This window comes from Protopterus annectens, chromosome 8.part0 (genome assembly GCF_019279795.1).
Source record: "Protopterus annectens isolate FY-2018-M chromosome 8.part0, PAN1.0, whole genome shotgun sequence".
In the NCBI taxonomy this organism is placed as follows: domain Eukaryota; kingdom Metazoa; phylum Chordata; order Ceratodontiformes; family Protopteridae; genus Protopterus; species Protopterus annectens.
This window is the reverse complement of record NC_056741.1, coordinates 1,310,114,232-1,310,128,510: the sequence shown is the minus strand read 5'-3', so window position 1 is coordinate 1,310,128,510 and position 14,279 is coordinate 1,310,114,232. Positions and strand designations below refer to the sequence as shown.

The following is a 14,279-nucleotide window of genomic DNA, read 5'->3' as shown; positions in this document are numbered from 1 at the left end:
ACCAGAAGAAAATTAAAGTTTTGAAATGGCTCAGCCAGAGCCCAGACGTAAATCCAATAGAAAATCTGTGGGGTGACCTGAAGAGGGCTATACACAAGAGATGCCCTCGCAATCTGACAGATTTGGAGCACTTTTGCAAGGAAGAGTGGGCAAATATTGCCAAGTCAAGATGCGCCATGCTGATAGACTCCTACCCAAGAAGACTGAATGTTTTAATTAAATCAAAAGGTGCTTCAAAAAAGTATTAATTTAGCAGCAAACAAATAAATCCAAACCAGACCAGAAGTTGAAAATGTTGAAACACAGGTGCCCAGTAGGAAAGCAGCTGGAATAAAGAAGCTGAGCCACAACAAAGTAAAATCTTCTTTTTTAATACAAAATGGTGAGCGCTTTCGCAATGGTAACCATTGCTTCATCAGACAGTTCATTCAAACAGCAACAGCACTTAAATACCTTAATTCATTATTAAAACAACCAATCCTACCACTCAAAGTTAATTCAGCACTCAGCAATCAATTAATTACTATGGTTACGTTTTGCCCTTAATTAATTGCTGAAGTCAGAAAAACACTGTTTAAAAACCACATGCACAAAATGTAAAAACAAGAACATGTGGATGAATAGAAATAAAATACATAAAAAGTCAGTGAATAAATACATATACTCATGTTGCCCATTTAATAACTGTTTGTGTGTGTGGATGTAAGCATATAAATACATATGTACATTTATATAAAAATTAATACATATATTCTGCATAATAAATACACATGCTGTCCACCTAATAAATACATATGCTTTAAACATACATCTCAATAAATACTTGTTTTTTGTATGATATCTATGCTAGAAACAGCTCAAGAAATACTGTCAATTGACCCAAAGCCCTGCATGTGTTTATGTAGTCTTCTCTTGTTAAGATAGTATTAATATTATTTATTTTATTTTAATCTTCTAGATTTTAGCACTGGCTTCAATGGAACACTATCATTCAAACCCAAACCTCTGTGTATTCCTAAACGCAAAATCCATTTTACTTCCATATTTTCAGTAGTATTGACTATGTCCCCCATCCTATTGCTGACATTCTGAATGTGTAAAACCTGAAATCAAAATATATGGTCATTCTCCTTATCCAATGTATGCTTAGCCAAAGCACTATACAGTTGCCCTTTTCTAGTGCAGTAAAGGTGATCCCTTATCCGTTCCCTAAAGTGACGGTTAGTTTTGCCAACATAGAAATGGAAACATGTTGCGCAGTGAGCTATATACACTATATTCTTAGTATTGCAATCATATTGCAATGATAAAGTATTTAAGTGCTGTTGCTGTTTGAATGAACTGTCTGATGAAGCAATAGTTACCAATGTAAAAGCGCTCACCATTTTGTATTAAAAAAGAAGATTTTACTTTGTCATGGTTCAGTTTCTTTATTCCAGGTACTTTCCTACTGGGCACCTGTGTTTCAACATTTTCAAAGTATTAATTTAAGTGAGTGCACACTTATGCAACCAGCTTATTGTACATTTTGTATTTTTTATATTTTTCCCCTAACATATTTGTTTTTCAGTTGAATTCTACAGGTTATAGGTTACATTAAAGGTGGGAAAAGTTTTTAAATGATTTATTGTGGTCTCATTTTTTTATATATCAAAAACCTGGCATTTTAACAGGAGTGTGTACACTTTTTATAGCCACTGTATAGTGATGTACTGTTTTCATTGGTGATTCCCAGATGATTCCCCTAGCCACTGTATAGTGATGTACTGCTTTCATTGGTGATTCCCAAACTAGGTAGGTATTATAAGTGTTTAGGGACAGTTTAGTGAATATTCAGTTTTCCCTTAAAGTGAGGAATTCATCCATGCCTTTTTTTTTTCTGGAAACTTGTTATACAAAAGCTATATGGCTTATTTGGTGACTTAAAACACCTACAATGCTAGGTCTACTGCCCCTTCAAATGCAATAAACAAAGTATCAGAAAAATTACTAAAATACTGCAAAATTTCTTCTGGGTTATAATCCTGGATTCTTTGGCATGCAGTGTTTACCACCAAGGTGTCTTAAGAATTGTCCAGCAGTAAGAAAAGTTAAATGGCTTTAATATTAGTATCATGCCTAATATTCTCTCTTATAACCAGTTTACTATCAGAAGTACAATACCTAAAAATGTCAATCCTGACACTTCAAAGAATAATCAGGGGTTTGGAGGCCCATTTCTATTTCTCTTATCCCTATACACAAAGAAAAAGCAGAAACATTCTAGTTATAAATGGGCCAAGATTCTTTATCAGAGCTTCACAAATAGCAGTTTAAATCCACACCTATCTTCACAACAGGTTTTGTAGATCAACTGGGTATGAGGATATGCCTCACTATGTTAATGATACAAATTTCTGCAAGGAAGGTATATGCAGTGATAAAGCATTGAGGAGATATAGCTGGTGAACTGGGCAGAGGTAAAGTAGTTGAAATGTGGTGTACAGGTATGCAGAATTATGCATACCTCACAAGTCCAGATTTTTGCAGAATGTCCAGATTTTTGCCTCATATTTTTGGTCTGTTCCTCACAAAATGTGTGGTTTTCTGTCAAATCATTAAGGACTGAAATTACTAAATAATGACAGACATTTGGATTTCATACTTTATATCAATCATAAAAATGCATGCTGATGCAAAACATGTTATTCCAGCAACTTTTTAAGTTTATAAGAGCAGTAATTAAAAGATGCCCCCCCCCCATTAGTTTAGATGTTTTCCGGATTTCTTATGCTAAAAGGTTGAGAGATATGAAGTATGCACACAGGTAAAAGGAATGCAGTGGAACTATACTTGAAGTGGAAGTAGTGATGGAGTTACAGCTTGCAATCAGACATAGGAAGATCCCTGAAAATTGTCTAAGTATCAAATTATCAATTACGGATTGCATTTTTTGTTTGTTTTTGTTTTTTTGCTTTGCTTTTTTAGAAATGCTCGTGTTAGGTGACACTAAAGTATAATTTTATTTGATTTCTATTTCTCTACTTTGTTTTCTCAAATGATTTTAGGTGCATGGTACTCGTTTCATGATATATTTTTGTTATTCACTTTTAAGATTTTCAAGCAATTGTGATATATCAAGAAATGCATGTAAACAGAAAGAAAGAAAGAAAGAAAATAGAAATCTACAAAGATAGGTAGGCGGGTAGATAGATAGATAGATAGATAGATAGATAGATAGATAGATAGATAGATAGATAGAGTGACTGATGAATAAGCAAACAAAAGCACAGAGGAGCAGGAGAAAACAATTGGATATATACATACACAACATTCTGTTTTGTAAGCTCCATCATCCTTTCCATTCTAGTATAACATAAATCAGAAAATGAATGTTCCCAAATTGTAACAGTGCAATCAGCTGTATGTTCAAATCCCCCTACAGTACCCAACACTGTATCAATATAAAAACACTGAATGCCTGTAACTGCATTAGAGGATTTGTCTATTATACAAACACCAATATAGGTCTATTGCTCCTTTGATTGCAGGATTAATGGTACAGTATATAGGTTCTTAAGTAAGTACTAGGCAATCGGTCTGCAGACCATTTCAATCCTAGACAAAAAAATATGTTTCAAACGTCCCCTCTAGCCTCAAGGAGCACATTGCAATATAAACAAGGAGAGAATATGAGGCCGCCCATCCAATTATTTGGTTTACCTTGAAGGTGGCAAGAGTGTTACTCTGCTTGTCATGCAGTGGAATTTTGTTCCAGAGGTGAGGGGTATGTTTGGATATGAGTCTATCAAACCGACATGCCTTATTTATCTGCTGATGAAGGTTTAGTTCGTTTAACCAAGTATCTGATGTACGATTAACTCTGCAAAAAATTAGCAAATCATTATCAGTATTTTTCATGGCATGAAAGGCTTGACATATAATCTCCACGTAGGAGTCTTGAAGAGACTGCGTACAGAGAAAGGGCTGCTAGTCTCTTCTGATAACTAATATTTTTTAGGCCAGCAATCTTTTTAGTTATGAATCTCTGAAGTCTCCTAAGTTAGATATATTTAGATTAATATATGGGGAAATATTTATTTATACAGAAGCTAGCAGTTACTTAGTGGCATTCAAAATAAAAAAAGACCAGACTACAATGCATGAGGCATAGGCATGGTAAATTGAAGGCAAAAAGAGAAGGACAGCTACTGACAATATATATTCCGCTAGATAAGATCATGCTACATAAAATACTTTGTCAGTGTATCAAATACTGACTTGCACTTAGTGAAGGAGTTCAACAGTATAGTTGGCAAAATGAGTGGAGCGAGACATAGCGAGAGAGAGAGAAAGTGAAAGAGAGAGAGAGAGAGAGAAAGTGAAAGAGAGAGAGAGAGAGAGAGAGAAAGGGAATTATGAGTTAGCAGGATGTCTCAACTGTCCAGATTTTCACAGAATGTCCATATTTTTGGCTCATATTTTTGGTCTGCTCTTCATAAAATTTTGTGTTTTTCTGGTAAATCACTGGGATGATTTGAGGATTGAAGTCACTAAATAATGACATACATTGGAGTTTTAGACTTCAAATCCTTCAGGAAATCTATGCTAAAACAAACCCTGTTACTCTAGTAGCTTTCTAAGTATATAAGAGTAATATTTAAAATATGTCCATATTTTTGGGCCTTTGTCCCCCATTTTGTCAGGCTTTGTCCAGATTTCTTGCACTAAGAGGTTGAGAGGTATGGATAGCACACAAAATACAAGACAGGATAGAAGGTGAGTTCAGATAAGTTCTGAGAAACAATACTTCACATCTCAACTGCAGTTTGAGTTTCATCTTTGCTTATTGTTTCACTTTTAGGATCCTACTTGAAGCTGTTTAAAGCTTATATTATCAATGGACAAATTAATTCAGCAGAATACATGCTGCTATGTCAAGCATTATTAAAAAAAAAGATCATAATTCTCCCTCACTCTCCCTGCCCCCCCCCTCTCCCTGTCTAGCTATCTTTTTGAAAGAATATTGATGTTATCTATCTCCAATACACGTCAGTATTCAGCACTTTTGAAAACATTTCCTACTGATTTTCATTTTATTTTTGTATTAGCTCCAGTAAAAACAGCAGCTGAGATAAGTATATAACCTAGGAAACAGAGAGTAGAGTACAGAAGAAAGAAAGGACCACAAGAATGAGCATTTTATTAGCTGTCTCACATCATACCTATTATGATACATTAGCTTTATGTATTAGGTGCCCACAAATGGGCAGAATGGATATAGAGAGACATGTTATCTCCAGCTGATGAAGCCCTATGTAATATAATTCAGTGTAAGAAATGTGACAGTGACAATGTAATATGTCTGCTGAATCTTTGATTACAGAGAAAAACTGAAACACTTTAGTTAAGGTGTTATGTAATTAGAGGTTCACAAATATGTATTTCAATACATATCATTTTAGGCATTTTATCTTAAAAACATTTGCTTAAATTGTTCAAATTGTTCAATTATAAAAAATACTTAAAGAATTAGAAATCATCACTTTGCTATGTTTTAAGTTATTCTGTGCAGGTAAACAAATCCATGCAGTCATACCACCCTGAATGCACCTGGTCTCATCTGATCTTGGAAGATAAGCAGCAATGGGCCTGGTTAATATTTGGATAGGAGACCATCTGGAAATACTAGGTGTTGTAGGCTTGTACTAAGGAAATCCTTCTATGTTCTGCAACTTATAGACAAAGGTATGGCATTTAGGTCCAGGGAGATCATTGTTCCATTCTTTTTAGCATTCATCAGACCTGTCATTGAGTACAATACTCCCTTTAGTATGTACTTATCTAGACACATCCAATAATTGAAACATCCACAGAGATGTCTCACTAAAAGAATACAGGGCATAAGTAACATGTCCTATGCAGACCACCTCAAGGTGCTATCCCTGTGTTCTGAGCCCTATAGGCTGTTGAGGGAAGATATATGTCTGGCATACAAAGCATTGTCATAACCTACCCTAACAGACATCCTGCATATCCCCAAAAGAAACAGTGCCAGACTTAAACCTTGCCTGTGATATAAATAGGACCTACTGGAGAGACAGGTATGTATCCCAGAGACTACCCTGTCTCTGGAACAGGCACCCTAGCCATGTGAAGTAGAGTTCCTCCCTAACCCAATTCAAGTGTAACTTGGACAGTTGGATGGGGAACAGGAACTTCATCCCTGGTTTGGCATCTGTGTGTCTAATTGACACAGGCAGCCTGTAAATGGTCCATCTCACAGGCCCCTGATTGTAAATGTTTCATCTTCCAAGCCCTTGCTTACACTTATCAGGGGTATCAGAATTTGTCAGAGATTTGGGGTGCATGGCTAGGCTTAAAAAGGCCCTTATGGTCATTAGGCCAGTACACACCTATGAATCTATGAACTTATCATAGATTAAAATCTTAAACCACTCTCAGTGAGAGAAGGACTATTAATACTTTAGTGATGTGATAAAATAGCCCCAGTGGTAAAACTGTTTACTTAAAACTATTGAGTATGTTAGCAGTTACTAACATATTTTTATGAGCAATCTAAAATGGCATGCATTATTTTGTCTGTGTTCCCTGTAACCTATCAGCAAATTGATACCATGTGCCTGACAAGTATTTTCTTTCTTCTGATTCGTTTCCATACCTCTGCATTTATTTTCTGTGGTCATTGTCAAATTAGTAAGCTCAAAAACCTATCCTTAATTATTTTTGGCTTCCTCAATGATCACTAAGGTAAATAACACATTAACATCTCTGACTAATTTTGGTTTTGATATTAATGCAGTTATTATGTCAAACTGACATCAAAGAATAAGTTTTAAAGATAAGTTACCAGATTATTAAAAGAAACAGATTAATGTTCACGTACATCACTGATGCCATGACCAGTACATGGAAAGTATCATACAGCAATTGGGCAGGTGAAATTCTTGGTTACAGTCAGGGTGTCACACAGTGCTCTGTCCTAGGCTCTTATTTGTTTAGATTGTTTCTTTCAGACCTGTCTTTTTCATCTAAGGTGTTCTACAGTCTGTATGCAGATGACCTGAAATTGGGTAAACTGATTACATGTTATAAATAAGGCATGTCTACAAAAGAACTTGACTAAATTGACCATTTGGGCACAGGTTCATAGGTTCATAGGTTCATACTAGGCTATCTGCCCTAAGGCATTTATAAGCCTAGCCAGAGTGTGTTTGGCTTTCGCCACCCATTTTAAATTAATTTTGCTATGCCTTTTTTTGAGGTTAGTATACTGTGCCTCTGTCTAACAGTGACACAGAAGTGATAGCCGGGGTAAACCTACGATCTCACATCCACTCATCAAGATTCCTCTTGAAGAGAGTCAATGTGGGACTCTGCCTAACCTGGACTGGGATTTTATTCCAGAGTGAAGGGAGCCTCTGGGTTATGAATCTGTCCCTCCAGCATGTCCTATTTATTTCAGTGCTGAGGTTCAAGTCTCTCGAGTGTGTAGCTCGATGGGATTTGGATTTTCTGAGGTGCAGCATGTCCATTAATTCCGGGTTGGACATGGCTTTATACGCCAGGCACAGATCGCCTCTGAGCAGGCGGTATGCCACTGAGTAGAGCTGGAGTTTCTTTAACCGGGCAGCATATGGCATCTGTTTGAGCCCTTTGATCCTCTTGGTGAGGTACGTTTGGGGTCTTTCCAGTTGCTGCAGGTGTCTGGTAAGGTACATCCAAAAAAGGCATTGCACTCAATTATGGGCCTGATGAGGAATGAGTAAAGAGGCACGATGACCTCCCTGATCTAGATGTGAATCCCTTCATGATTAGGTGGGCTATATAAAATGTTTTTCTAACCACTTTGGCCACGTGGTTGTCAAATGAGAGATTGCTATCAACTTGGGTCCCCAGGTCCCTAATGACTTCTTCTGTACTTAATGGATTACCACCTATGTGGTAATTTGTGGGCGCTTTGTTTTGCCAAAGGGGATGACTATACACTTGGCGTTTAGCTTGAGGCCATGGCTCTGGCACCAGTTGTCTGTTTCTATGAGGCCCTTTTGGAGGATGCTTGTGTCGGCTGGAGAGTTGATTATGGCGCCCAGTTTGCAGTCATCTGCGAACTTGGTCAGCCACAGTCCTTCCGTGTTGGCCTGTACCGCTGAGAAATATATACCGAACAAGAGAGGTCCCAGGACTGAGCCTTGTGGGACGCCACTTGTAACTGGTTTGGTGTCTGACATGGCTCCAGCAATTCTAACCATGTGGGTTCTGTCCTTGAGCCAGTTTGCAACCCATCTAGTGACATAGGGGTTTATATTTAAGCTGGTGAGCTTATCTATAATGCCCGAGTGGGGTATTGTATCGAAGGCTTTTGCGAGGTCATGGTAGGCTGTGTGGACCACCTTCCCAAAGAAATTGACCAGGTTTAAGAGGCAGGATCTGCCCTTAACAAAGCCAAACTGGGTAGGATCCAGTGTCTGTAGGTCCCCAATATCTTTATTTATGAGGTCCATGATGATCCTTTCCATAGCTTTGCAGACCAAGCTAGTCAGGCTTATGGGGCGATAGTTTGCAGGATCCGTTGAGGCACCACCTTTGTGGAGAGGGACCACTGTTGCTGTACGCCACTCTTTGGGTACATATCCTGTAGTAAGGCTAAGATTGAACAGTAGTTTTATGTTTGGGTTTAGCTCTTCTTGGAGTTCATGTAGGATGCAGCCCGGGACACCATCTGGTCCCATTGATGCTGTGTTTTTTGCTTTGGAGAGGGTGGCTCTTACCTGAGCATCTGAGATGTCAGGGGGGCAGCACTCTGTTGGGATAGATATTTGCCCTTTTGGTGGGGAGGGGGGAGAAGTTTGCACTGAACCTGTCAGCTAGGATGTTGGCAATGTCTGTGGGCTTGGTGTATTTTTTGTCATTTTGGACTAATTCTGAGCATATCTGGGAATTCCCACCCAGGTTCCTAACATAACTAAAGAAAGCCTTGTGATTATCCTTAGTGTCCTGTGCAATTTTTCACTCGAAGCTGGCCTTAGACGATTTTATGAGTGCCTGTAGTTTTTTGCTAATACTGATCAGAGATGCCTTCCCTTTTTGGGATTTTGCTCTATCATGTAGTAGCTTCCTCATTCTATTGTATAGTTTGTTTATGGCTGGGGTCCACCAGACAGGACGTCTGCCTTCGGAAGATTGGGTCTTGGTTTTATAATGGGATTGCATGATCCATGCATTCCTGAAGGTGTTCATAGAATGCGTTTATAAAGGATTCTGCGGTCTGGGCCGTATTTTCCACAGGCCCGGGGGCTTTGAAGGATTTCGCCTCAGTTTTGAGGCGTGTGAAATTTGCTTTAGAGAAGTTTTTCACTCTGGTTTTCTGGGCAGGGGGTGGGGTCGGGATGTGAATATCCAGTGAGATTAGTTTATGGTCTGATCTTACCAGTGAGGGATACACTTCTGGTCTGGAGCATAGTGTCCCCATTTTGGTGATGATCAGGTCCAGTATGTTTTCCCCTCTTGTGGGAGTGGTAACAAGTTGTTCCATAGCATTTGAGTTTATAAATTCTAAGAACCTTTGGGCTAGGGTGTTGGAGCTAGAGTAATGCTCCCAGTCTATGTTTGGGTAGTTCAAGTCGCCCAATATAATGGTGTTTGGAGAGACCTTCATATTTTCCACTATTCTCAGGAAGGCCAAGTGGGGTTCCTGTGTTTGGGAGGGTGGTCTGTAGCAGGCTATAAACTGGAAGGCAGTTTTACCCACAGTTAATTGCACATGGATAGTCTCTGATGCTTCGTGCTGTGCCACCAACCTGGATGTGTGGGTATCTTTGACAAATATTGATACTCCCCCTCCTTTTGTGGTTCGGTCCAAGTTTTGGGGCCGAAAAGCATGGTATGAGGTATAACCTGGTAGTGCTGGGGTGATCTCGGGAGCCTTGAACCAGGTTTCTGTTACTGCACAGATATCGATGTTCTCCATGCTAAGGAGAGTTTCGAGTGCATCTTGAGGTTTAGACTTCTGGCATTGAGTAGCATTACTCTTAGTTTCTTATCCCTTGTGATACCTATGGAGGTGGGTTTGTCTTTTGAGCCTTGCCTAAAAAAGGCACTATGGGGGTAGCAACAGCCTTTGCCAATATCCGAAAGCCCAGGGGTGACAGGTGCAAGCCGTCCCTAGCGAAGCATCGTGGCTTGTCGAGCATGTCATCCCAGGCTGACAGGCATTGGATCCCCTTTGAATGACACCAACACTTAAGCCAATTGTTGAAATTGATCATCTTGTCTTCATATTGTGGCATCATTCTTGGTGAGGGTAAGATGCTACTCAAGGTCTGGATCATACCGGCCTGGGCTACATGCTCAGAGAGCTCCTCTATGTCTCTTTTCATGTAGTCCAGGGAGGTACGTCTCAGGTCATTCACACCAGCATGGACAATGACTGAGTCATATTTGTACTTGCCTTGGAGTGACCTGAGTGCTTGTGTTATGTGGCGGATCCTAGCGCCCGACAGGCAGCTCACCGTGACCTTCTCCTTGTTCAGCCTGGTGAGCGGGACGTCAGTGTGCCTGACGATAGAGTCACCTATTACAAGTGTATCAGGTGTGTTGTTTAGCCTTAAGGGCTGTGACTGTTCGGCACACTGGCTTTGTGAGCTATGTTTTGCACGTGTTTTGTTTTGGGGTAGTGGTTGCTTGGGTGTCTGCTTTGGAGGTCTCTGCTGCTTAGGCAGTTTTTTATTTAGAGCCTCAGTATGTTTTGTGTGTTTATGTGTTTGGTTTGTTGTCGTGGTAGGTCTATGTGAGACTGGAATTGTAGTGAGTGTGGTTTCCTTCTCCTCCTGACTGGTTACACCAGTACTGAGTTGAGAGAGCTTAGCCTCCAGTTTGGCTATATGGTTGCATCTCTCACATGTGTTGGAATTTGTTGGGAGGAGAGGGTTGTCTGTGTACATGAGGCAGTTGTAACATTGCCTCAAGATTCCCAGATTCACCAGCTGGACCGGAGAGGAGATTGACAACTGACCTTTGGACATGCTAGAATAGTATTGGGAATTCCTTTATAATTGAAAAAAGGGCCAATGGGGAACAAGGTACTCAAGGGGAGTTTGTGAGGGTGTAGTGCTTTTAATTTTTTAGAGCTGACTTATATAATTGCTTTAGTGAGCAAGTGCCAGGTAACTTAAATGCAATGTGTTACAGGTAACTTAAATGCAAAAATGACAAACAGTAACTTTCTTTCAAGTGAAACAAGGAAATAAGTACAGTAAGCAATGCAGATATCACTAGGGATCCACAGAAGTGCTAAAAGGCCGCGTTTTAGGTGGAATTAGCGTTTCAGGGAAATAAACAACAAGCATACAAATAAAGCTACATTCAGCAGGCCTGGATCTAGTCTATGCTACAGCAAACAAGGTGTACCAATTTCAGTAAGAAACAGTTAGAATATGCAGGCACTATAAGCCTCTAACCAGAAATTCCCTGCTCAGAAGGGCAGAGTCCAGCCTCTCCTCCCACAAGAGTGCAGACCGCAATCCTTCTTAACGTAAAATAATTGGCCTGAAGCCCAAGTGCTTAAACCAGAACTAATACACTTTTAGAATAACAGACACTGAGCTCTCAATCAGCAGTTCCCAACTTAGAAGGATGTAAGCTACCTGTCCTGCCACCACAGTGCAGGCCACAAACCTTCCTAATGTAAAACAACTGGTCTGAAGCCCAAGTGCTTAATCCAAAAGACTTAGAAATGATAGCTACACTTTAATCAAGTTACTACCAGCAGTAATAAATACAACTGAATACTTTAAAGAATGCCTGGATTAGTGCTCAAGTTATACAAACAAAGCTAGATTCAGCAGGCCTGGATCTAGTCTATGCTACAGCAAACGAAGTGTACCAATTTCAGTAAGAAGCAGTTGAAATATGCAGGCACTATAAGCTTTAACCAGAAATTCCTAGCTCAGAAGGACAGAGGCCAGCCTCTCCTCCCACAAGAGTGCAGAACACGAACCCTCTTAATGTAAAATAACTGGCCTCAAGCCCAAGTGCTTAAACCAGAATTAATACACTTTTAGAATAACAGACACTGAGCCCTCAATCAGCAGTTCCCAACTTAGAAGGATGTAAGCTACCTGTTCTGCCACTACAGTGCAGACCACAAACCTTCCTAATGTAAAACTGGTCTGAAGCCCAGGTGCTTAAACTAAAAGGCTTACAATGAGTTACACCAAGCAGTAATAAATACAATTGAGTACTTTTAAGATGACGCAAAAGCAAAATAAAGTAGGAAAAAACACAAATACAGTAAAAGCAGATGCATTTTTTTTTTTTTTTTTTGGAAAGAAAGAAAGGAGTAGCAGAAACTAAGCTGATTGGCCTTCTCAAATGCTCTCCCTGTACTGGGTAGAATGAGGTAATGACACTAGACTGGGAGGAGGGTCCCAGATCAAATTTACACTAGGGGCGGGCAACTGCAAAGCCACCAACTATAAAAACACTATAACACTATACCAACAGGGAGTGAGGGTGGGAAACAAACAGCAGAAATGTTACTCACAGCTGAAGAGCAGCAGTGAGCCTTTAAATGAAAGTTTTAAACAGCTAAAGGAGCCACTAGAAAAAAACAGTTTAACTGCAACAAGTTATCATAAACAAACAACCCAACAGATGCTTAATAAGAGTGGACAATTTCCAGTTAATACCTCACACACAGTGAAACTAGCTAGAAAAAATACACAGTACACAAAGTGCTATAAACAACAAAGAAATAAAGAACAAAATAAACAAAAAACAGGATAGTAATATGCTGATAAATACATCAGAAACTAAGCATATGAGATCTGAGAGACATAAACTGAAAGGTGAATGTTCAATACAGCACACAGTGATTGAAACTGGGTATATGGGTATATCCAGCTATGAGCTTTTCTCATCATATCAACCAATTGATTAATGATACTTATAGAACTATAGGTTGTATAAAAAAAAGATTTATAAAGTCTAGGAAATCAGAAATTATGAAGTCATTGTTTGTTAGTTACATTATACTCAAAAGTATGGAATAACAATATGGAAACCGTAAAAGAAAACAAGCATGATCAAACTGGAAAGAGTACATTGGAGATATACAAATGGCATCCATGGATGTGAAAATTTAAGTTATTATGAAAGACTAAAATATTTGATTTTGTACAGTGTCTCATAGACATTTAAGAGGAGATTTTATTCAGTTATATAGGGGACTTAGAGTTAACTACCTCTGGGAATGTTTGGGGTTATCAAAAAGTTCTAGAAAATTATCAGACAACTATGTAAAAGAGGGGTCCAAATGGAGAAATGATGAGTCAGCAAGCAAAGGAGAGTAGTATTGCTGAAATTGAATTTTTCCTCAAGTCTTGGTGAGTACCGTCATGAGGTGGACCCTGTTTTTTCACAAAATCTCAGCAAGACAGCACTGATATATAGATTGTATTTTATATAGCAAATATCATGGACTGAAGTAGGTCAAAAATTAAAAAAGATAGCAGGGTGCACAAGACCCGGGATAAAAAAGTGCCTGAACCTGGTAGGCGCACTGGTGCCAGGAAGAGTGGAAAAAATGACAATGTAGAATCCTCAAAATATGGAAGCATTCCTGCAATGTGGCCAGGCAGCCCCCGGGGAGAATGTTGTAGAAGGAAGTAGCACTCCACAAAAATCACAAACATGATAGGCCAAAGAAGAGCCACAAAGACAATAGAGTGGACTATTGAGGATAAGAAATAAATTATGTATTGTTACTATTTTGCAAAAAGCCCAGAATTTCCAGATGCAAGATGTACAAAAATATTAAGAGAGAAATTAGAGAAAAGAAAAATACTTCAACAAGAAAAACTGTCAGAAGCTTCAAATACAAATTTGTGTTCATTAATACAGCAGATTTGTGAAAAACATCATCTAATCCAAGAAACTTTGATCTGTTTGGAAAAAGAAGCATATGAGGAAGTGCAAAAATATAAACAACAAAACATAAAGATTTTTGAAAAGTATAAAAAAGAACTATGAACATGGGAACGAAAGATTTGATATGGTGTGACATTTATGCAAAGTTAAGCTAAATTAATTAATACAAAAAAGGCAGCCCCAAAGATATTTGAAGAGAAATACAGGCAAAGGCATCCAGATATGGAAAATTTCACAATAAAAAAAATATTAACACAAATAGGAAATGTAGAAAACAAGATTAGTAAAGTAGAAGTTAAAAAAATAGAAGGTGAAGTTATGGAATGCCTGCGAAGTGAAGGATTGGTGTA

At 38.8% G+C, this 14,279-nt stretch overlaps 1 protein-coding gene and 1 pseudogene across 1 annotated transcript in view; both read left to right on the top strand.

Annotated features, from left to right (window-relative positions):
• The window catches only part of VSIG10L2 (V-set and immunoglobulin domain containing 10 like 2), a 316,447-nt gene that overhangs the window by 163,273 nt on the left and 138,895 nt on the right, over positions 1–14,279 (top strand). The window lies entirely within an intron of this gene.
• On the top strand, positions 5,565–5,683 carry LOC122809838 (annotated as a pseudogene).